The sequence below is a fragment of the Phalangium opilio genome, unplaced genomic scaffold (genome assembly GCF_054372755.1).
Source record: "Phalangium opilio isolate 3A_F unplaced genomic scaffold, DU_Popi_V2 ptg000505l_1, whole genome shotgun sequence".
In the NCBI taxonomy this organism is placed as follows: domain Eukaryota; kingdom Metazoa; phylum Arthropoda; class Arachnida; order Opiliones; family Phalangiidae; genus Phalangium; species Phalangium opilio.
The window spans coordinates 3,854,942-3,872,323 of NW_028324239.1; the positions used below are offsets into that span (position 1 = coordinate 3,854,942).

Below are 17,382 nucleotides of genomic sequence, written 5' to 3' on the forward strand. Positions count from 1 at the left end.
TTTAAAACAATAACAAAAAGAAAATATGTTTGCTTTTTTCATATCTATTGGATTTTAAAAGACAAAAAAAAAGTGAAAAAGCTAACGGCAAGCAGTGTTCCTAAGTGGCCTCCCTCCCAAGTACTGACTGCGCTCGACGCTGATTAACTTCGGTGATCGGACGAGAACCGGTGTTTTCAGCGTGATATGGCCGTTGCCGAGAGTGCTAGTTAATAATTCGAATTTAAAGTAAGTGAGACAAATTAACCTTCATCTTTTTAAAACAATAACAAAAAGAAAATATGTTTGCTTTTTTCATATCTATTGGAATTTAAAAGAGGAAAAAAATTGAGAAAGCTAACGGTTCGCTGTGTTCCTAAGTGGTCTCCCTCCCAAGTACTGACTGCGCTCGACGCTGCTTAACTTCGGTTATCGGACGAGAACCGGTGTAGTCAGCGTGATATGGCTGTTGCCGAGAGTGCTAGTTAATAATTTGAATCTAATTAAACTTCATCTTTATAAAACAATAACAAAAAAGATATGTTTGCTATTTTCATATCTGGTGGAATTTAAAAGAGGAAACAAAAAGGAAAAAGCCAACGGCACGCAGTGTTCCCAAGTACTGACTGCGCTCGACGCTGCTTAACTTCGGTGATCGGACGAGAACCGGTGTTTTCAGCGTGATATGGCCATTGCCGAGAGTGCTAGTTAATAATTCGAATTTTAAGTAAGTGAGACAAATTAACCTTCATCTTTTTAAAACAAAAACAAAAAGAAAGTATGTTTGCTTTTTTCATATCTATTAGAATTTAAAAGACCAAAAAAAGTGAAAAAGCTAACGGCAAGCAGTGTTCCTAAGTGGCCTCCCTCCCAAGTACTGACTGCGCTCGACTCTGCTTAACTTCGGTGATCGGACGAGAACCGGTGTATTCAGCGTGATATGGCCGTTGCCGACAGTGCTAGTTAATAATTTGAATTTAATTAACCTTCATCCTTATAAAACAACTACAAAAAGAAGATATGTTTGCTTTTTTCATATCTGGTGGAATTTAAAAGAGGAAACAAAAAGGAAAAAGCCAACGGCACGCAGTGTTCCCAAGTACTGACTGCGCTCGACGCAGCTTAACTTCGGTGATCGGACGAGAACCGGTGTTTTCAGCGTGATATGGCCGTTGCCGAGAGTGCTAGTCAATAATTCGAATTTAAAGTAAGTGAGACAAATTAACCTTCATCTTTATAAAACAATAATAAAATGAAGATATGTTTGCTTTTTTCATATCTGGTGGAATTTAAAAGAGGAAACAAAAAGGAAAAAGCCAACGGCACGCAGTGTTCGCAAGTACTGACTGCACTCGACGCTGCTTAACTTCGGTGATCGGACGAGAACCGGTGTTTTCAGCGTGATATGGCCGTTGCCGAGAGTGCTAGTTAATAATTCGAATTTAAAGTAAGTGAGACAAATTAACCTTCATCTTTTTAAAACAATAACAAAAAGAAAATATGTTTGCTTTTTTCATATCTATTGGAATTTAAAAGACAAAAAAAAAAGTGAAAAAGCTAACGGCAAGCAGTGTTCCTAAGTGGCCTTTCTCCCAAGTACTGACTGCGCTCGACGCTGATTAACTTCGGTGATCGGACGAGAACCGGTGTTTTCAGCGTGATATGGCCGTTGCCGAGAGTGCTAGTTAATAATTCGAATTTAAAGTAAGTGAGACAAATTAACCTTCATCTTTATAAAACAATAACAAAATGAAGTATGTTTGCTTTTTTCATATCTGGTGGAATTTATAAGAGGAAACAAAAAGGAAAAAGCCAACGGCACGCAGTGTTCCCATGTACTGACTGCGCTCGACGCTGCTTAACTTCGGTGATCGGACGAGAACCGGTGTTTTCAGCGTGATATGGCCGTTGCCGAGAGTGCTAGTTAATAATTCGAATTTAAAGTAAGTGAGACAAATTAACCTTCATCTTTTTAAAACAATAACAAAAAGAAAATATGTTTGCTTTTTTCATATCTATTGGAATTTAAAAGAGGAAAAAAATTGAGAAAGCTAACGGTTCGCTGTGTTCCTAAGTGGTCTCCCTCCCAAGTACTGACTGCGCTCGACGCTGCTTAACTTCGGTTATCGGACGAGAACCGGTGTAGTCAGCGTGATATGGCTGTTGCCGAGAGTGCTAGTTAATAATTTGAATCTAATTAAACTTCATCTTTATAAAACAATAACAAAAAAGATATGTTTGCTTTTTTCATATCTGGTGGAATTTAAAAGAGGAAACAAAAAGGAAAAAGCCAACGGCACGCAGTGTTCCCAAGTACTGACTGCGCTCGACGCTGCTTAACTTCGGTGATCGGACGAGAACCGGTGTTTTCAGCGTGATATGGCCGTTGCCGAGAGCGCTAGTTAATAATTCGAATTTATATTAAGTGAGACAAATTAACCTTCATCTTTTTAAAACAATATAAAAAAGAAAATATGTTTGCGTTTTTCATATCTATTGGAATTTAAAAGAGGAAAAAAAGTGAAAAAGCCAACGGGACGCACTGTTCCTAAGTGGTCTCCCTCCCAAGTACTGACTGCGCTCGACGCTGCTTAACTTCGTTTATCGGACGATAACCGGTGTTTTCAGCGTGATATGGCCGTTGCCGAGAGTGCTGGTTAATAATTCGAATTTAAATTAAGTGAGACAAATTAACCTTCATCTTTTTAAAACAATAACAAAAAGAAAATATGTTTGCTTTTTTCATATCTATTGGATTTTAAAAGACAAAAAAAAAGTGAAAAAGCTAACGGCAAGCAGTGTTCCTAAGTGGCCTCCCTCCCAAGTACTGACTGCGCTCGACGCTGATTAACTTCGGTGATCGGACGAGAACCGGTGTTTTCAGCGTGATATGGCCGTTGCCGAGAGTGCTAGTTAATAATTCGAATTTAAAGTAAGTGAGACAAATTAACCTTCATCTTTTTAAAACAATAACAAAAAGAAAATATGTTTGCTTTTTTCATATCTATTGGAATTTAAAAGAGGAAAAAAATTGAGAAAGCTAACGGTTCGCTGTGTTCCTAAGTGGTCTCCCTCCCAAGTACTGACTGCGCTCGACGCTGCTTAACTTCGGTTATCGGACGAGAACCGGTGTAGTCAGCGTGATATGGCTGTTGCCGAGAGTGCTAGTTAATAATTTGAATCTAATTAAACTTCATCTTTATAAAACAATAACAAAAAAGATATGTTTGCTTTTTTCATATCTGGTGGAATTTAAAAGAGGAAACAAAAAGGAAAAAGCCAACGGCACGCAGTGTTCCCAAGTACTGACTGCGCTCGACGCTGCTTAACTTCGGTGATCGGACGAGAACCGGTGTTTTCAGCGTGATATGGCCATTGCCGAGAGTGCTAGTTAATAATTCGAATTTTAAGTAAGTGAGACAAATTAACCTTCATCTTTTTAAAACAAAAACAAAAAGAAAGTATGTTTGCTTTTTTCATATCTATTAGAATTTAAAAGACCAAAAAAAGTGAAAAAGCTAACGGCAAGCAGTGTTCCTAAGTGGCCTCCCTCCCAAGTACTGACTGCGCTCGACTCTGCTTAACTTCGGTGATCGGACGAGAACCGGTGTATTCAGCGTGATATGGCCGTTGCCGACAGTGCTAGTTAATAATTTGAATTTAATTAACCTTCATCCTTATAAAACAACTACAAAAAGAAGATATGTTTGCTTTTTTCATATCTGGTGGAATTTAAAAGAGGAAACAAAAAGGAAAAAGCCAACGGCACGCAGTGTTCCCAAGTACTGACTGCGCTCGACGCAGCTTAACTTCGGTGATCGGACGAGAACCGGTGTTTTCAGCGTGATATGGCCGTTGCCGAGAGTGCTAGTCAATAATTCGAATTTAAAGTAAGTGAGACAAATTAACCTTCATCTTTATAAAACAATAATAAAATGAAGATATGTTTGCTTTTTTCATATCTGGTGGAATTTAAAAGAGGAAACAAAAAGGAAAAAGCCAACGGCACGCAGTGTTCGCAAGTACTGACTGCACTCGACGCTGCTTAACTTCGGTGATCGGACGAGAACCGGTGTTTTCAGCGTGATATGGCCGTTGCCGAGAGTGCTAGTTAATAATTCGAATTTAAAGTAAGTGAGACAAATTAACCTTCATCTTTTTAAAACAATAACAAAAAGAAAATATGTTTGCTTTTTTCATATCTATTGGAATTTAAAAGACAAAAAAAAAAGTGAAAAAGCTAACGGCAAGCAGTGTTCCTAAGTGGCCTTTCTCCCAAGTACTGACTGCGCTCGACGCTGATTAACTTCGGTGATCGGACGAGAACCGGTGTTTTCAGCGTGATATGGCCGTTGCCGAGAGTGCTAGTTAATAATTCGAATTTAAAGTAAGTGAGACAAATTAACCTTCATCTTTATAAAACAATAACAAAATGAAGTATGTTTGCTTTTTTCATATCTGGTGGAATTTATAAGAGGAAACAAAAAGGAAAAAGCCAACGGCACGCAGTGTTCCCATGTACTGACTGCGCTCGACGCTGCTTAACTTCGGTGATCGGACGAGAACCGGTGTTTTCAGCGTGATATGGCCGTTGCCGAGAGTGCTAGTTAATAATTCGAATTTAAAGTAAGTGAGACAAATTAACCTTCATCTTTTTAAAACAATAACAAAAAGAAAATATGTTTGCTTTTTTCATATCTATTGGAATTTAAAAGAGGAAAAAAATTGAGAAAGCTAACGGTTCGCTGTGTTCCTAAGTGGTCTCCCTCCCAAGTACTGACTGCGCTCGACGCTGCTTAACTTCGGTTATCGGACGAGAACCGGTGTAGTCAGCGTGATATGGCTGTTGCCGAGAGTGCTAGTTAATAATTTGAATCTAATTAAACTTCATCTTTATAAAACAATAACAAAAAAGATATGTTTGCTTTTTTCATATCTGGTGGAATTTAAAAGAGGAAACAAAAAGGAAAAAGCCAACGGCACGCAGTGTTCCCAAGTACTGACTGCGCTCGACGCTGCTTAACTTCGGTGATCGGACGAGAACCGGTGTTTTCAGCGTGATATGGCCATTGCCGAGAGTGCTAGTTAATAATTCGAATTTTAAGTAAGTGAGACAAATTAACCTTCATCTTTTTAAAACAAAAACAAAAAGAAAGTATGTTTGCTTTTTTCATATCTATTAGAATTTAAAAGACCAAAAAAAGTGAAAAAGCTAACGGCAAGCAGTGTTCCTAAGTGGCCTCCCTCCCAAGTACTGACTGCGCTCGACTCTGCTTAACTTCGGTGATCGGACGAGAACCGGTGTATTCAGCGTGATATGGCCGTTGCCGACAGTGCTAGTTAATAATTTGAATTTAATTAACCTTCATCCTTATAAAACAACTACAAAAAGAAGATATGTTTGCTTTTTTCATATCTGGTGGAATTTAAAAGAGGAAACAAAAAGGGAAAAGCCAACGGCACGCAGTGTTCAAAAGTACTGACTGCGCTCGACGCTGCTTAACTTCGGTGATCGGACGAGAACCGGTGTTTTCAGCGTGATATGGCCGTTGCCGAGAGCGCTAGTTAATAATTCGAATTTATATTAAGTGAGACAAATTAACCTTCATCTTTTTAAAACAATATAAAAAAGAAAATATGTTTGCGTTTTTCATATCTATTGGAATTTAAAAGAGGAAAAAAAGTGAAAAAGCCAACGGGACGCACTGTTCCTAAGTGGTCTCCCTCCCAAGTACTGACTGCGCTCGACGCTGCTTAACTTCGTTTATCGGACGAGAACCGGTGTTTTCAGCGTGATATGGCCGTTGCCGAGAGTGCTGGTTAATAATTAGAATTTAAATTAAGTGAGACAAATTAACCTTCATCTTTTTAAAACAATAACAAAAAGAAAATATGTTTGCTTTTTTCATATCTATTGGATTTTAAAAGACAAAAAAAAAGTGAAAAAGCTAACGGCAAGCAGTGTTCCTAAGTGGCCTCCCTCCCAAGTACTGACTGCGCTCGACGCTGCTTAACTTCGGTGATCGGACGAGAACCGGTGTTTTCAGCGTGATATGGCCGTTGCCGAGAGTGCTAGTTAATAATTCGAATTTAAAGTAAGTGAGACAAATTAACCTTCATCTTTATAAAACAATAATAAAATGAAGATATGTTTGCTTTTTTCATATCTGGTGGAATTTAAAAGAGGAAACAAAAAGGAAAAAGCCAACGGCACGCAGTGTTCGCAAGTACTGACTGCGCTCGACGCTGCTTAACTTCGGTGATCGGACGAGAACCGGTGTTTTCAGCGTGATATGGCCGTTGCCGAGAGTGCTAGTTAATAATTCGAATTTAAATTAAGTGAGACAAATTAACCTTCATCTTTTTAAAACAATAACAAAAAGAAAGTATGTTTGCTTTTTTCATATCTATTGGAATTTAAAAGACAAAAAAAAGTGAAAAAGCTAACGGCAAGCAGTGTTCCTAAGTGGCCTCCCTCCCAAGTACTGACTGCGCTCGACGCTGCTTAACTTCGGTGATCGGACGAGAACCGGTGTTTTCAGCGTGATATGGCCGTTGCCGAGAGTGCTAGTTAATAATTTGAATTTAATTAACCTTCATCTTTATAAAACAATAACAAAAAGAAGATATGTTTGTTTTTTCATATCTGGTGGAATTTAAGAGGAAACAAAAGTGAAAAAGCCAACGGCACGCAGTGTTCCCAAGTACTGACTGCGCTCGACGCTGCTTAACTTCGGTGATCGGACGAGAACCGGTGTTTTCAGCGTGATATGGCCATTGCCGAGAGTGCTAGTTAATAATTCGAATTTTAAGTAAGTGAGACAAATTAACCTTCATCTTTTTAAAACGAAAACAAAAAGAAAGTATGTTTGCTTTTTTCATATCTATTAGAATTTAAAAGACCAAAAAAAGTGAAAAAGCTAACGGCAAGCAGTGTTCCTAAGTGGCCTCCCTCCCAAGTACTGACTGCGCTCGACTCTGCTTAACTTCGGTGATCGGACGAGAACCGGTGTATTCAGCGTGATATGGCCGTTGCCGACAGTGCTAGTTAATAATTTGAATTTAATTAACCTTCATCCTTATAAAACAACTACAAAAAGAAGATATGTTTGCTTTTTTCATATCTGGTGGAATTTAAAAGAGGAAACAAAAAGGGAAAAGCCAACGGCACGCAGTGTTCAAAAGTACTGACTGCGCTCGACGCTGCTTAACTTCGGTGATCGGACGAGAACCGGTGTTTTCAGCGTGATATGGCCGTTGCCGAGAGCGCTAGTTAATAATTCGAATTTATATTAAGTGAGACAAATTAACCTTCATCTTTTTAAAACAATATAAAAAAGAAAATATGTTTGCGTTTTTCATATCTATTGGAATTTAAAAGAGGAAAAAAAGTGAAAAAGCCAACGGGACGCACTGTTCCTAAGTGGTCTCCCTCCCAAGTACTGACTGCGCTCGACGCTGCTTAACTTCGTTTATCGGACGAGAACCGGTGTTTTCAGCGTGATATGGCCGTTGCCGAGAGTGCTGGTTAATAATTCGAATTTAAATTAAGTGAGACAAATTAACCTTCATCTTTTTAAAACAATAACAAAAAGAAAATATGTTTGCTTTTTTCATATCTATTGGATTTTAAAAGACAAAAAAAAAGTGAAAAAGCTAACGGCAAGCAGTGTTCCTAAGTGGCCTCCCTCCCAAGTACTGACTGCGCTCGACGCTGATTAACTTCGGTGTTCGGACGAGAACCGGTGTTTTCAGCGTGATATGGCCGTTGCCGAGAGTGCTAGTTAATAATTCGAATTTAAAGTAAGTGAGACAAATTAACCTTCATCTTTATAAAACAATAATAAAATGAAGATATGTTTGCTTTTTTCATATCTGGTGGAATTTAAAAGAGGAAACAAAAAGGAAAAAGCCAACGGCACGCAGTGTTCGCAAGTACTGACTGCGCTCGACGCTGCTTAACTTCGGTGATCGGACGAGAACCGGTGTTTTCAGCGTGATATGGCCGTTGCCGAGAGTGCTAGTTAATAATTCGAATTTAAATTAAGTGAGACAAATTAACCTTCATCTTTTTAAAACAATAACAAAAAGAAAGTATGTTTGCTTTTTTCATATCTATTGGAATTTAAAAGACAAAAAAAAGTGAAAAAGCTAACGGCAAGCAGTGTTCCAAAGTGGCCTCCCTCCCAAGTACTTACTGCGTTCGACGCTGCTTAACTTCGGTGATCGGACGAGAACCGGTGTTTTCAGCGTGATATGGCCGTTGCCGAGAGTGCTAGTTAATAATTTGAATTTAATTAACCTTCATCTTTATAAAACAATAACAAAAAGAAGATATGTTTGTTTTTTCATATCTGGTGGAATTTAAGAGGAAACAAAAGTGAAAAAGCCAACGGCACGCAGTGTTCCCAAGTACTGACTGCGCTCGACGCTGCTTAACTTCGGTGATCGGACGAGAACCGGTGTTTTCAGCGTGATATGGCCGTTGCCGAGAGTGCTAGTTAATAATTCGAATTTAAATTAAGTGAGACAAATTAACCTTCATCTATTTAAAACAATAACAAAAAGAAAATATGTTTGCTTTTTTCATATCTATTGGAATTTAAAAGACAAAAAAAAGTGAAAAAGCTAACGGCAAGCAGTGTTCCTAAGTGGCCTCCCTCCCAAGTACTGACTGCGCTCGACGCTGATTAACTTCGGTGATCGGACGAGAACCGGTGTTTTCAGCGTGATATGGCCGTTGCCGAGAGTGCTAGTTAATAATTCGAATTTAAAGTAAGTGAGACAAATTAACCTTCATCTTTATAAAACAATAATAAAATGAAGATATGTTTGCTTTTTTCATATCTGGTGGAATTTAAAAGAGGAAACAAAAAGGAAAAAGCCAACGGCACGCAGTGTTCGCAAGTACTGACTGCGCTCGACGCTGCTTAACTTCGGTGATCGGACGAGAACCGGTGTTTTCAGCGTGATATGGCCGTTGCCGAGAGCGCTAGTTAATAATTCGAATTTATATTAAGTGAGACAAATTAACCTTCATCTTTTTAAAACAATATAAAAAAGAAAATATGTTTGCGTTTTTCATATCTATTGGAATTTAAAAGAGGAAAAAAAGTGAAAAAGCCAACGGGACGCACTGTTCCTAAGTGGTCTCCCTCCCAAGTACTGACTGCGCTCGACGCTGCTTAACTTCGTTTATCGGACGAGAACCGGTGTTTTCAGCGTGATATGGCCGTTGCCGAGAGTGCTGGTTAATAATTCGAATTTAAATTAAGTGAGACAAATTAACCTTCATCTTTTTAAAACAATAACAAAAAGAAAATATGTTTGCTTTTTTCATATCTATTGGATTTTAAAAGACAAAAAAAAAGTGAAAAAGCTAACGGCAAGCAGTGTTCCTAAGTGGCCTCCCTCCCAAGTACTGACTGCGCTCGACGCTGATTAACTTCGGTGTTCGGACGAGAACCGGTGTTTTCAGCGTGATATGGCCGTTGCCGAGAGTGCTAGTTAATAATTCGAATTTAAAGTAAGTGAGACAAATTAACCTTCATCTTTATAAAACAATAATAAAATGAAGATATGTTTGTTTTTTTCATATCTGGTGGAATTTAAAAGAGGAAACAAAAAGGAAAAAGCCAACGGCACGCAGTGTTCGCAAGTACTGACTGCGCTCGACGCTGCTTAACTTCGGTGATCGGACGAGAACCGGTGTTTTCAGCGTGATATGGCCGTTGCCGAGAGTGCTAGTTAATAATTCGAATTTAAATTATGTGAGACAAATTAACCTTCATCTTTTTAAAACAATAACAAAAAGAAAGTATGTTTGCTTTTTTCATATCTATTGGAATTTAAAAGACAAAAAAAAGTGAAAAAGCTAACGGCAAGCAGTGTTCCTAAGTGGCCTCCCTCCCAAGTACTGACTGCGCTCGACGCTGCTTAACTTCGGTGATCGGACGAGAACCGGTGTTTTCAGCGTGATATGGCCGTTGCCGAGAGTGCTAGTTAATAATTTGAATTTAATTAACCTTCATCTTTATAAAACAATAACAAAAAGAAGATATGTTTGTTTTTTCATATCTGGTGGAATTTAAGAGGAAACAAAAGTGAAAAAGCCAACGGCACGCAGTGTTCCCAAGTACTGACTGCGCTCGACGCTGCTTAACTTCGGTGATCGGACGAGAACCGGTGTTTTCAGCGTGATATGGCCGTTGCCGAGAGTGCTAGTTAATAATTCGAATTTAAATTAAGTGAGACAAATTAACCTTCATCTATTTAAAACAATAACAAAAAGAAAATATGTTTGCTTTTTTCATATCTATTGGAATTTAAAAGACAAAAAAAAGTGAAAAAGCTAACGGCAAGCAGTGTTCCTAAGTGGCCTCCCTCCCAAGTACTGACTGCGCTCGACGCTGATTAACTTCGGTGATCGGACGAGAACCGGTGTTTTCAGCGTGATATGGCCGTTGCCGAGAGTGCTAGTTAATAATTCGAATTTAAAGTAAGTGAGACAAATTAACCTTCATCTTTATAAAACAATAATAAAATGAAGATATGTTTGCTTTTTTCATATCTGGTGGAATTTAAAAGAGGAAACAAAAAGGAAAAAGCCAACGGCACGCAGTGTTCGCAAGTACTGACTGCGCTCGACGCTGCTTAACTTCGGTGATCGGACGAGAACCGGTGTTTTCAGCGTGATATGGCCGTTGCCGAGAGCGCTAGTTAATAATTCGAATTTATATTAAGTGAGACAAATTAACCTTCATCTTTTTAAAACAATATAAAAAAGAAAATATGTTTGCGTTTTTCATATCTATTGGAATTTAAAAGAGGAAAAAAAGTGAAAAAGCCAACGGGACGCACTGTTCCTAAGTGGTCTCCCTCCCAAGTACTGACTGCGCTCGACGCTGCTTAACTTCGTTTATCGGACGAGAACCGGTGTTTTCAGCGTGATATGGCCGTTGCCGAGAGTGCTGGTTAATAATTCGAATTTAAATTAAGTGAGACAAATTAACCTTCATCTTTTTAAAACAATAACAAAAAGAAAATATGTTTGCTTTTTTCATGTCTATTGGATTTTAAAAGACAAAAAAAAGTGAAAAAGCTAACGGCAAGCAGTGTTCCTAAGTGGCCTCCCTCCCAAGTACTGACTGCGCTCGACGCTGATTAACTTCGGTGATCGGACGAGAACCGGTGTTTTCAGCGTGATATGGCCGTTGCCGAGAGTGCTAGTTAATAATTCGAATTTAAAGTAAGTGAGACAAATTAACCTTCATCTTTATAAAACAATAATAAAATGAAGATATGTTTGCTTTTTTCATATCTGGTGGAATTTAAAAGAGGAAACAAAAAGGAAAAAGCCAACGGCACGCAGTGTTCGCAAGTACTAACTGCGCTCGACGCTGCTTAACTTCGGTGATCGGACGAGAACCGGTGTTTTCAGCGTGATATGGCCGTTGCCGAGAGTGCTAGTTAATAATTCGAATTTAAATTAAGTGAGACAAATTAACCTTCATCTTTTTAAAACAATAACAAAAAGAAAATATGTTTGCTTTTTTCATATCTATTGGAATTTAAAAGACAAAAAAAAGTGAAAAAGCTAACGGCAAGCAGTGTTCCTAAGTGGCCTCCCTCCCAAGTACTGACTGCGCTCGACGCTGATTAACTTCGGTGATCGGACGAGAACCGGTGTTTTCAGCGTGATATGGCCGTTGCCGAGAGTGCTAGTTAATAATTCGAATTTAAAGTAAGTGAGACAAATTAACCTTCATCTTTATAAAACAATAATAAAATGAAGATATGTTTGCTTTTTTCATATCTGGTGGAATTTAAAAGAGGAAACAAAAAGGAAAAAGCCAACGGCACGCAGTGTTCGCAAGTACTGACTGCGCTCGACGCTGCTTAACTTCGGTGATCGGACGAGAACCGGTGTTTTCAGCGTGATATGGCCGTTGCCGAGAGTGCTAGTTAATAATTCGAATTTAAAGTAAGTGAGACAAATTAACCTTCATCTTTTTAAAACAATAACAAAAAGAAAGTATGTTTGCTTTTTTCATATCTATTGGAATTTAAAAGACAAAAAAAAGTGAAAAAACTAAAGGCAAGTAGTGTTCCTAAGTGGCCTCCCTCCCAAGTACTGACTGCGCTCGACGCTGCTTAACTTCGGTGATCGGACGAAAACCGGTGTTTTCAGCGTGATATGGCCGTTGCCGAGAGTGCTAGTTAATAATTTGAATTTAATTAACCTTCATCTTTATAAAACAATAACAAAAAGAAGATATGTTTGTTTTTTCATATCTGGTGGAATTTAAGAGGAAACAAAAGTGAAAAAGCCAACGGCACGCAGTGTTCCCAAGTACTGACTGCGCTCGACGCTGCTTAACTTCGGTGATCGGACGAGAACCGGTGTTTTCAGCGTGATATGGCCGTTGCCGAGAGTGGTAGTTAATATTTCGAATTTAAATTAAGTGAGACAAATTAACCTTCATCTTTATAAAACAATATCAAAAAGAAGATATGTTTGCTTTTTTCATATCTATTGGAATTTAAAAGAGGAAAAAAATTGAGAAAGCTAACGGCACGCAGTGTTCCTAAGTGGTCTCCCTCCCAAGTACTGACTGCGCTCGACGCTGCTTAACTTCGGTTAACGAACGACAACCGGTGTAGTCAGCGTGATATGGCTGTTGCCGAGAGTGCTAGTTAATAATTTGAATCTAATTAACCTTCATCTTTATAAAACAATAACAAAAAGATGATATGTTTGCTTTTTTCATATCTGGTGGAATTTAAAAGAGGAAACAAAAAGGAAAAAGCCAACGGCACGCAGTGTTCCCAAGTACTGACTGCGCTCGACGCAGCTTAACTTCGGTGATCGGACGAGAACCGGTGTTTTCAGCGTGATATGGCCGTTGCCGAGAGTGCTAGTTAATAATTCGAATTTAAAGTTAGTGAGACAAATTAACCTTCATCTTTATAAGACAATAATAAAATGAAGATATGTTTGCTTTTTTCATATCTGGTGGAATTTAAAAGAGGAAACAAAAAGGAAAAAGCCAACGGCACGCAGTGTTCGCAAGTACTGACGGCGCTCGACGCTGCTTAACTTCGGTGATCGGAAGAGAACCGGTGTTTTCAGCGTGATATGGCCGTTGCCGAGAGCGCTAGTTAATAATTCGAATTTAAATTAAGTGAGACAAATAACCTTCATCTTTTTAAAACAATAACAAAAAGAAAATATGTTTGCTTTTTTCATATCTATTGGAATTTAAAAGACAAAAAAAGTGAAAAAGCTAACGGCAAGCAGTGTTCCTAAGTGGCCTCCCTCCCAAGTACTGACTGCGCTCGACGCTGCTTAACTTCGGTGAACGGACGAGAACCGGTGTTTTCAGCGTGATATGGCCGTTGCCGAGAGTGCTAGTTAATAATTCGAATTTAAAGTAAGTGAGACAAATTAACCTTCATCTTTATAAAACAATATCAAAAAGAAGATATGTTTGCTTTTTTCATATCTATTGGAATTTAAAAGAGGAAAAAAATTGAGAAAGCTAACGGCACGCAGTGTTCCTAAGTGGTCTCCCTCCCAAGTACTGACTGCGCTCGACGCTGCTTAACTTCGGTTAACGAACGACAACCGGTGTAGTCAGCGTGATATGGCTGTTGCCGAGAGTGCTAGTTAATAATTTGAATCTAATTAACCTTCATCTTTATAAAACAATAACAAAAAGATGATATGTTTGCTTTTTTCATATCTGGTGGAATTTAAAAGAGGAAACAAAAAGGAAAAAGCCAACGGCACGCAGTGTTCCCAAGTACTGACTGCGCTCGACGCAGCTTAACTTCGGTGATCGGACGAGAACCGGTGTTTTCAGCGTGATATGGCCGTTGCCGAGAGTGCTAGTTAATAATTCGAATTTAAAGTTAGTGAGACAAATTAACCTTCATCTTTATAAAACAATAATAAAATGAAGATATGTTTGCTTTTTTCATATCTGGTGGAATTTAAAAGAGGAAACAAAAAGGAAAAAGCCAACGGCACGCAGTGTTCGCAAGTACTGACGGCGCTCGACGCTGCTTAACTTCGGTGATCGGAAGAGAACCGGTGTTTTCAGCGTGATATGGCCGTTGCCGAGAGCGCTAGTTAATAATTCGAATTTAAATTAAGTGAGACAAATAAAATTCATCTTTTTAAAACAATAACAAAAAGAAAATATGTTTGCTTTTTTCATATCTATTGGAATTTAAAAGACAAAAAAAGTGAAAAAGCTAACGGCAAGCAGTGTTCCTAAGTGCCCTCCCTCCCAAGTACTGACTGCGCTCGACGCTGCTTAACTTCGGTGAACGGACGAGAACCGGTGTTTTCAGCGTGATATGGCCGTTGCCGAGAGTGCTAGTTAATAATTCGAATTTAAAGTAAGTGAGACAAATTAACCTTCATCTTTTTAAAACAATAACAAAAAGAAAATATGTTTGCTTTTTTCATATCTATTGGAATTTAAAAGAGGAAAAAAATTGAGAAAGCTAACGGTTCGCTGTGTTCCTAAGTGGTCTCCCTCCCAAGTACTGACTGCGCTCGACGCTGCTTAACTTCGGTTATCGGACGAGAACCGGTGTAGTCAGCGTGATATGGCTGTTGCCGAGAGTGCTAGTTAATAATTTGAATCTAATTAAACTTCATCTTTATAAAACAATAACAAAAAAGATATGTTTGCTTTTTTCATATCTGGTGGAATTTAAAAGAGGAAACAAAAAGGAAAAAGCCAACGGCACGCAGTGTTCCCAAGTACTGACTGCGCTCGACGCTGCTTAACTTCGGTGATCGGACGAGAACCGGTGTTTTCAGCGTGATATGGCCATTGCCGAGAGTGCTAGTTAATAATTCGAATTTAAAGTAAGTGAGACAAAATAACCTTCATCTTTTTAAAACAAAAACAAAAAGAAAGTATGTTCGCTTTTTTCATATCTATTAGAATTTAAAAGACAAAAAAAAGTGAAAAAGCTAACGGCAAGCAGTGTTCCTAAGTGGCCTCCCTCCCAAGTACTGACTGCGCTCGACTCTGCTTAACTTCGGTGATCGGACGAGAACCGGTGTATTCAGCGTGATATGGCCGTTGCCGACAGTGCTAGTTAATAATTTGAATTTAATTAACCTTCATCCTTATAAAACAACTACAAAAAGAAGATATGTTTGCTTTTTTCATATCTGGTGGAATTTAAAAGAGGAAACAAAAAGGGAAAAGCCAACGGCACGCAGTGTTCAAAAGTACTGACTGCGCTCGACGCTGCTTAACTTCGGTGATCGGACGAGAACCGGTGTTTTCAGCGTGATATGGCCGTTGCCGAGAGCGCTAGTTAATAATTCGAATTTATATTAAGTGAGACAAATTAACCTTCATCTTTTTAAAACAATATAAAAAAGAAAATATGTTTGCGTTTTTCATATCTATTGGAATTTAAAAGAGGAAAAAAAGTGAAAAAGCCAACGGGACGCACTGTTCCTAAGTGGTCTCCCTCCCAAGTACTGACTGCGCTCGACGCTGCTTAACTTCGTTTATCGGACGAGAACCGGTGTTTTCAGCGTGATATGGCCGTTGCCGAGAGTGCTGGTTAATAATTCGAATTTAAATTAAGTGAGACAAATTAACCTTCATCTTTTTAAAACAATAACAAAAAGAAAATATGTTTGCTTTTTTCATATCTATTGGATTTTAAAAGACAAAAAAAAAGTGAAAAAGCTAGCGGCAAGCAGTGTTCCTAAGTGGCCTCCCTCCCAAGTACTGACTGCGCTCGACGCTGATTAACTTCGGTGATCGGACGAGAACCGGTGTTTTCAGCGTGATATGGCCGTTGCCGAGAGTGCTAATTAATAATTCGAATTTAAAGTAAGTGAGACAAATTAACCTTCATCTTTATAAAACAATAATAAAATGAAGATATGTTTGCTTTTTTCATATCTGGTGGAATTTAAAAGAGGAAACAAAAAGGAAAAAGCCAACGGCACGCAGTGTTCGCAAGTACTGACTGCGCTCGACGCTGCTTAACTTCGGTGATCGGACGAGAACCGGTGTTTTCAGCGTGATATGGCCGTTGCCGAGAGTGCTAGTTAATAATTCGAATTTAAAGTAAGTGAGACAAATTAACCTTCATCTTTTTAAAACAATAACAAAAAGAAAGTATGTTTGCTTTTTTCATATCTATTGGAATTTAAAAGACAAAAAAAAGTGAAAAAACTAAAGGCAAGTAGTGTTCCTAAGTGGCCTCCCTCCCAAGTACTGACTGCGCTCGACGCTGCTTAACTTCGGTGATCGGACGAGAACCGGTGTTTTCAGCGTGATATGGCCGTTGCCGAGAGTGCTAGTTAATAATTTGAATTTAATTAACCTTCATCTTTATAAAACAATAACAAAAAGAAGATATGTTTGTTTTTTCATATCTGGTGGAATTTAAGAGGAAACAAAAGTGAAAAAGCCAACGGCACGCAGTGTTCCCAAGTACTGACTGCGCTCGACGCTGCTTAACTTCGGTGATCGGACGAGAACCGGTGTTTTCAGCGTGATATGGCCGTTGCCGAGAGTGCTTGTTAATATTTCGAATTTAAATTAAGTGAGACAAATTAACCTTCATCTTTATAAAACAATATCAAAAAGAAGATATGTTTGCTTTTTTCATATCTATTGGAATTTAAAAGAGGAAAAAAATTGAGAAAGCTAACGGCACGCAGTGTTCCTAAGTGGTCTCCCTCCCAAGTACTGACTGCGCTCGACGCTGCTTAACTTCGGTTAACGAACGACAACCGGTGTAGTCAGCGTGATATGGCTGTTGCCGAGAGTGCTAGTTAATAATTTGAATCTAATTAACCTTCATCTTTATAAAACAATAACAAAAAGATGATATGTTTGCTTTTTTCATATCTGGTGGAATTTAAAAGAGGAAACAAAAAGGAAAAAGCCAACGGCATGCAGTGTTCCCAAGTACTGACTGCGCTCGACGCAGCTTAACTTCGGTGATCGGACGAGAACCGGTGTTTTCAGCGTGATATGGCCGTTGCCGAGAGTGCTAGTTAATAATTCGAATTTAAAGTTAGTGAGACAAATTAACCTTCATCTTAATAAAACAATAATAAAATGAAGATATGTTTGCTTTTTTCATATCTGGTGGAATTTAAAAGAGGAAACAAAAAGGAAAAAGCCAACGGCACGCAGTGTTCGCAAGTACTGACGGCGCTCGACGCTGCTTAACTTCGGTGATCGGAAGAGAACCGGTGTTTTCAGCGTGATATGGCCGTTGCCGAGAGCGCTAGTTAATAATTCGAATTTAAATTAAGTGAGACAAATAACCTTCATCTTTTTAAAACAATAACAAAAAGAAAATATGTTTGCTTTTTTCATATCTATTGGAATTTAAAAGCCA

General features: G+C 38.6%; 71 pseudogenes; all 71 read right to left on the bottom strand.

Annotated features, from left to right (window-relative positions):
• Nucleotides 1-79: 79 nt before the first annotated feature.
• LOC149591292 (5S ribosomal RNA) lies at nt 80-198 on the bottom strand (annotated as a pseudogene).
• A 136-nt stretch (nt 199-334) lies between these two features.
• On the bottom strand, nt 335-453 carry LOC149591293 (5S ribosomal RNA; annotated as a pseudogene).
• A 120-nt stretch (nt 454-573) lies between these two features.
• On the bottom strand, nt 574-676 carry LOC149591294 (5S ribosomal RNA; annotated as a pseudogene).
• Nucleotides 677-812: 136 nt separating this feature from the next.
• On the bottom strand, nt 813-931 carry LOC149591295 (5S ribosomal RNA; annotated as a pseudogene).
• Nucleotides 932-1,053: 122 nt separating this feature from the next.
• On the bottom strand, nt 1,054-1,156 carry LOC149591296 (5S ribosomal RNA; annotated as a pseudogene).
• A 137-nt stretch (nt 1,157-1,293) lies between these two features.
• Nucleotides 1,294-1,396, bottom strand: LOC149591297 (5S ribosomal RNA; annotated as a pseudogene).
• Nucleotides 1,397-1,534: 138 nt separating this feature from the next.
• On the bottom strand, nt 1,535-1,653 carry LOC149591298 (5S ribosomal RNA; annotated as a pseudogene).
• A 136-nt stretch (nt 1,654-1,789) lies between these two features.
• Nucleotides 1,790-1,892, bottom strand: LOC149591299 (5S ribosomal RNA; annotated as a pseudogene).
• Nucleotides 1,893-2,028: 136 nt separating this feature from the next.
• On the bottom strand, nt 2,029-2,147 carry LOC149591300 (5S ribosomal RNA; annotated as a pseudogene).
• A 120-nt stretch (nt 2,148-2,267) lies between these two features.
• Nucleotides 2,268-2,370, bottom strand: LOC149591301 (5S ribosomal RNA; annotated as a pseudogene).
• Nucleotides 2,371-2,506: 136 nt separating this feature from the next.
• On the bottom strand, nt 2,507-2,625 carry LOC149591302 (5S ribosomal RNA; annotated as a pseudogene).
• Nucleotides 2,626-2,762: 137 nt separating this feature from the next.
• On the bottom strand, nt 2,763-2,881 carry LOC149591303 (5S ribosomal RNA; annotated as a pseudogene).
• A 136-nt stretch (nt 2,882-3,017) lies between these two features.
• On the bottom strand, nt 3,018-3,136 carry LOC149591304 (5S ribosomal RNA; annotated as a pseudogene).
• Nucleotides 3,137-3,256: 120 nt separating this feature from the next.
• LOC149591305 (5S ribosomal RNA) lies at nt 3,257-3,359 on the bottom strand (annotated as a pseudogene).
• Nucleotides 3,360-3,495: 136 nt separating this feature from the next.
• Nucleotides 3,496-3,614, bottom strand: LOC149591306 (5S ribosomal RNA; annotated as a pseudogene).
• A 122-nt stretch (nt 3,615-3,736) lies between these two features.
• On the bottom strand, nt 3,737-3,839 carry LOC149591307 (5S ribosomal RNA; annotated as a pseudogene).
• A 137-nt stretch (nt 3,840-3,976) lies between these two features.
• Nucleotides 3,977-4,079, bottom strand: LOC149591308 (5S ribosomal RNA; annotated as a pseudogene).
• Nucleotides 4,080-4,217: 138 nt separating this feature from the next.
• LOC149591309 (5S ribosomal RNA) lies at nt 4,218-4,336 on the bottom strand (annotated as a pseudogene).
• Nucleotides 4,337-4,472: 136 nt separating this feature from the next.
• On the bottom strand, nt 4,473-4,575 carry LOC149591310 (5S ribosomal RNA; annotated as a pseudogene).
• Nucleotides 4,576-4,711: 136 nt separating this feature from the next.
• LOC149591311 (5S ribosomal RNA) lies at nt 4,712-4,830 on the bottom strand (annotated as a pseudogene).
• Nucleotides 4,831-4,950: 120 nt separating this feature from the next.
• On the bottom strand, nt 4,951-5,053 carry LOC149591312 (5S ribosomal RNA; annotated as a pseudogene).
• Nucleotides 5,054-5,189: 136 nt separating this feature from the next.
• Nucleotides 5,190-5,308, bottom strand: LOC149591313 (5S ribosomal RNA; annotated as a pseudogene).
• A 122-nt stretch (nt 5,309-5,430) lies between these two features.
• On the bottom strand, nt 5,431-5,533 carry LOC149591314 (5S ribosomal RNA; annotated as a pseudogene).
• Nucleotides 5,534-5,669: 136 nt separating this feature from the next.
• Nucleotides 5,670-5,788, bottom strand: LOC149591315 (5S ribosomal RNA; annotated as a pseudogene).
• Nucleotides 5,789-5,925: 137 nt separating this feature from the next.
• On the bottom strand, nt 5,926-6,044 carry LOC149591316 (5S ribosomal RNA; annotated as a pseudogene).
• A 137-nt stretch (nt 6,045-6,181) lies between these two features.
• On the bottom strand, nt 6,182-6,284 carry LOC149591317 (5S ribosomal RNA; annotated as a pseudogene).
• Nucleotides 6,285-6,420: 136 nt separating this feature from the next.
• LOC149591318 (5S ribosomal RNA) lies at nt 6,421-6,539 on the bottom strand (annotated as a pseudogene).
• A 119-nt stretch (nt 6,540-6,658) lies between these two features.
• Nucleotides 6,659-6,761, bottom strand: LOC149591319 (5S ribosomal RNA; annotated as a pseudogene).
• A 136-nt stretch (nt 6,762-6,897) lies between these two features.
• LOC149591320 (5S ribosomal RNA) lies at nt 6,898-7,016 on the bottom strand (annotated as a pseudogene).
• A 122-nt stretch (nt 7,017-7,138) lies between these two features.
• Nucleotides 7,139-7,241, bottom strand: LOC149591321 (5S ribosomal RNA; annotated as a pseudogene).
• Nucleotides 7,242-7,377: 136 nt separating this feature from the next.
• On the bottom strand, nt 7,378-7,496 carry LOC149591322 (5S ribosomal RNA; annotated as a pseudogene).
• Nucleotides 7,497-7,633: 137 nt separating this feature from the next.
• LOC149591323 (5S ribosomal RNA) lies at nt 7,634-7,752 on the bottom strand (annotated as a pseudogene).
• A 137-nt stretch (nt 7,753-7,889) lies between these two features.
• LOC149591324 (5S ribosomal RNA) lies at nt 7,890-7,992 on the bottom strand (annotated as a pseudogene).
• Nucleotides 7,993-8,128: 136 nt separating this feature from the next.
• On the bottom strand, nt 8,129-8,247 carry LOC149591325 (5S ribosomal RNA; annotated as a pseudogene).
• Nucleotides 8,248-8,366: 119 nt separating this feature from the next.
• LOC149591326 (5S ribosomal RNA) lies at nt 8,367-8,469 on the bottom strand (annotated as a pseudogene).
• Nucleotides 8,470-8,605: 136 nt separating this feature from the next.
• On the bottom strand, nt 8,606-8,724 carry LOC149591327 (5S ribosomal RNA; annotated as a pseudogene).
• A 137-nt stretch (nt 8,725-8,861) lies between these two features.
• On the bottom strand, nt 8,862-8,964 carry LOC149591328 (5S ribosomal RNA; annotated as a pseudogene).
• Nucleotides 8,965-9,100: 136 nt separating this feature from the next.
• On the bottom strand, nt 9,101-9,219 carry LOC149591329 (5S ribosomal RNA; annotated as a pseudogene).
• Nucleotides 9,220-9,356: 137 nt separating this feature from the next.
• On the bottom strand, nt 9,357-9,475 carry LOC149591330 (5S ribosomal RNA; annotated as a pseudogene).
• Nucleotides 9,476-9,612: 137 nt separating this feature from the next.
• Nucleotides 9,613-9,715, bottom strand: LOC149591331 (5S ribosomal RNA; annotated as a pseudogene).
• A 136-nt stretch (nt 9,716-9,851) lies between these two features.
• Nucleotides 9,852-9,970, bottom strand: LOC149591332 (5S ribosomal RNA; annotated as a pseudogene).
• Nucleotides 9,971-10,089: 119 nt separating this feature from the next.
• On the bottom strand, nt 10,090-10,192 carry LOC149591333 (5S ribosomal RNA; annotated as a pseudogene).
• A 136-nt stretch (nt 10,193-10,328) lies between these two features.
• On the bottom strand, nt 10,329-10,447 carry LOC149591334 (5S ribosomal RNA; annotated as a pseudogene).
• Nucleotides 10,448-10,584: 137 nt separating this feature from the next.
• Nucleotides 10,585-10,687, bottom strand: LOC149591335 (5S ribosomal RNA; annotated as a pseudogene).
• A 136-nt stretch (nt 10,688-10,823) lies between these two features.
• Nucleotides 10,824-10,942, bottom strand: LOC149591336 (5S ribosomal RNA; annotated as a pseudogene).
• Nucleotides 10,943-11,078: 136 nt separating this feature from the next.
• Nucleotides 11,079-11,197, bottom strand: LOC149591337 (5S ribosomal RNA; annotated as a pseudogene).
• A 137-nt stretch (nt 11,198-11,334) lies between these two features.
• On the bottom strand, nt 11,335-11,437 carry LOC149591338 (5S ribosomal RNA; annotated as a pseudogene).
• A 136-nt stretch (nt 11,438-11,573) lies between these two features.
• On the bottom strand, nt 11,574-11,692 carry LOC149591339 (5S ribosomal RNA; annotated as a pseudogene).
• A 137-nt stretch (nt 11,693-11,829) lies between these two features.
• On the bottom strand, nt 11,830-11,932 carry LOC149591340 (5S ribosomal RNA; annotated as a pseudogene).
• Nucleotides 11,933-12,068: 136 nt separating this feature from the next.
• LOC149591341 (5S ribosomal RNA) lies at nt 12,069-12,187 on the bottom strand (annotated as a pseudogene).
• A 119-nt stretch (nt 12,188-12,306) lies between these two features.
• LOC149591342 (5S ribosomal RNA) lies at nt 12,307-12,409 on the bottom strand (annotated as a pseudogene).
• A 136-nt stretch (nt 12,410-12,545) lies between these two features.
• On the bottom strand, nt 12,546-12,664 carry LOC149591343 (5S ribosomal RNA; annotated as a pseudogene).
• Nucleotides 12,665-12,786: 122 nt separating this feature from the next.
• Nucleotides 12,787-12,889, bottom strand: LOC149591344 (5S ribosomal RNA; annotated as a pseudogene).
• A 137-nt stretch (nt 12,890-13,026) lies between these two features.
• Nucleotides 13,027-13,129, bottom strand: LOC149591345 (5S ribosomal RNA; annotated as a pseudogene).
• A 134-nt stretch (nt 13,130-13,263) lies between these two features.
• LOC149591346 (5S ribosomal RNA) lies at nt 13,264-13,382 on the bottom strand (annotated as a pseudogene).
• Nucleotides 13,383-13,518: 136 nt separating this feature from the next.
• LOC149591347 (5S ribosomal RNA) lies at nt 13,519-13,637 on the bottom strand (annotated as a pseudogene).
• A 122-nt stretch (nt 13,638-13,759) lies between these two features.
• LOC149591348 (5S ribosomal RNA) lies at nt 13,760-13,862 on the bottom strand (annotated as a pseudogene).
• A 137-nt stretch (nt 13,863-13,999) lies between these two features.
• Nucleotides 14,000-14,102, bottom strand: LOC149591349 (5S ribosomal RNA; annotated as a pseudogene).
• A 134-nt stretch (nt 14,103-14,236) lies between these two features.
• LOC149591350 (5S ribosomal RNA) lies at nt 14,237-14,355 on the bottom strand (annotated as a pseudogene).
• Nucleotides 14,356-14,491: 136 nt separating this feature from the next.
• Nucleotides 14,492-14,610, bottom strand: LOC149591351 (5S ribosomal RNA; annotated as a pseudogene).
• Nucleotides 14,611-14,730: 120 nt separating this feature from the next.
• Nucleotides 14,731-14,833, bottom strand: LOC149591352 (5S ribosomal RNA; annotated as a pseudogene).
• Nucleotides 14,834-14,969: 136 nt separating this feature from the next.
• Nucleotides 14,970-15,088, bottom strand: LOC149591353 (5S ribosomal RNA; annotated as a pseudogene).
• A 122-nt stretch (nt 15,089-15,210) lies between these two features.
• LOC149591354 (5S ribosomal RNA) lies at nt 15,211-15,313 on the bottom strand (annotated as a pseudogene).
• A 136-nt stretch (nt 15,314-15,449) lies between these two features.
• LOC149591355 (5S ribosomal RNA) lies at nt 15,450-15,568 on the bottom strand (annotated as a pseudogene).
• A 137-nt stretch (nt 15,569-15,705) lies between these two features.
• On the bottom strand, nt 15,706-15,824 carry LOC149591356 (5S ribosomal RNA; annotated as a pseudogene).
• A 137-nt stretch (nt 15,825-15,961) lies between these two features.
• Nucleotides 15,962-16,064, bottom strand: LOC149591357 (5S ribosomal RNA; annotated as a pseudogene).
• A 136-nt stretch (nt 16,065-16,200) lies between these two features.
• LOC149591358 (5S ribosomal RNA) lies at nt 16,201-16,319 on the bottom strand (annotated as a pseudogene).
• A 119-nt stretch (nt 16,320-16,438) lies between these two features.
• On the bottom strand, nt 16,439-16,541 carry LOC149591359 (5S ribosomal RNA; annotated as a pseudogene).
• A 136-nt stretch (nt 16,542-16,677) lies between these two features.
• Nucleotides 16,678-16,796, bottom strand: LOC149591360 (5S ribosomal RNA; annotated as a pseudogene).
• Nucleotides 16,797-16,918: 122 nt separating this feature from the next.
• On the bottom strand, nt 16,919-17,021 carry LOC149591361 (5S ribosomal RNA; annotated as a pseudogene).
• Nucleotides 17,022-17,158: 137 nt separating this feature from the next.
• Nucleotides 17,159-17,261, bottom strand: LOC149591362 (5S ribosomal RNA; annotated as a pseudogene).
• Between the last annotated feature and the right edge of the window lie 121 nt (nt 17,262-17,382).